Below are 862 nucleotides of genomic sequence, written 5' to 3'. Positions count from 1 at the left end.
ACCCCCTATCAGCCTCCAATCATCCCAACCCCCCCCAGTTGTCTCCCACACCCCTGGATCACCACTTGACACCTCAATCCCATCCACCGTACAGCCCCAGTCACTCCCTCCCCCTCATCCATGCTGGGATTACCACTCTGCCACACTAATCAGACCAGGAGAAGTGGTGGCAACAAGGGAAGGAAGGTCCTCCTCCCTGCCTGCTCCCAGGCTCCCTACAAACCCCACCACCCCTCCATGCTTAAATCTAGCCCCCACTGAGCCCCACTGCTGCCTAGTATCTCCTTTTGACCCCCACCTCTCCCCCCTGCTCCCCTTTGAGCCTCAGGGCCCAGCAGGGGCTGGATCTGGGTGCACAGGGTCAGTGTAGACTGCAGGCTACAGGGAGCCTGGGAGCAGACAGCAAGGGGGAACCCTCCCTGCCCTCTCTGTCACCACTGCCACTCTTGGGCTGATTGGGACAGCAATCCAAATGGCAAAAAAAAAAAATCAGTGCGACAATCTGGATGTACAGGGGCTGACCAAAGGGTAGAGAGGCTGATTCAGGTGCTAGTGGGGCAGGGGGGGCAGCAATTGGGGTGCCAGAGGATGACTGGGGTGGTTAGGGGGCAATCCAAGTGGCGGAGGGTTCCTTTCCCCCAGCCCCCAGCCTATACTGTGGCTAGGGAGCTGGCAAGCAGGACAGAAAGGAGCAGACTCGTCAGCTTCTAGCTATGCCCCTGCTCACAAGTCCTCTAGCAGCAGGTCTGATCAGTGCACATTAGAGAAGATATTAAACCTTAATGTGTGACTGCTCACAGCACATGCTAACATCAATTAACATTCTTTAGAGTTGGCATATGCTAATTGTAATGTGTACTCT

The 862-nt window shown here is 55.8% G+C and overlaps 1 protein-coding gene across 1 annotated transcript in view; it reads right to left on the bottom strand.

Annotated features, from left to right (window-relative positions):
• Positions 1 to 862, bottom strand: part of CLCN1 (chloride voltage-gated channel 1) — a 106609-nt gene that overhangs the window by 24656 nt on the left and 81091 nt on the right. The window lies entirely within an intron of this gene.

The sequence above is a fragment of the Gavialis gangeticus genome, unplaced genomic scaffold (genome assembly GCF_001723915.1).
Source record: "Gavialis gangeticus isolate Ggan-Ray unplaced genomic scaffold, GavGan_comp1, whole genome shotgun sequence".
In the NCBI taxonomy this organism is placed as follows: Eukaryota; Metazoa; Chordata; order Crocodylia; family Gavialidae; genus Gavialis; species Gavialis gangeticus.
Note: the sequence above shows the minus strand (reverse complement) of the source record. Positions and strands in the feature narration are given on the sequence as shown.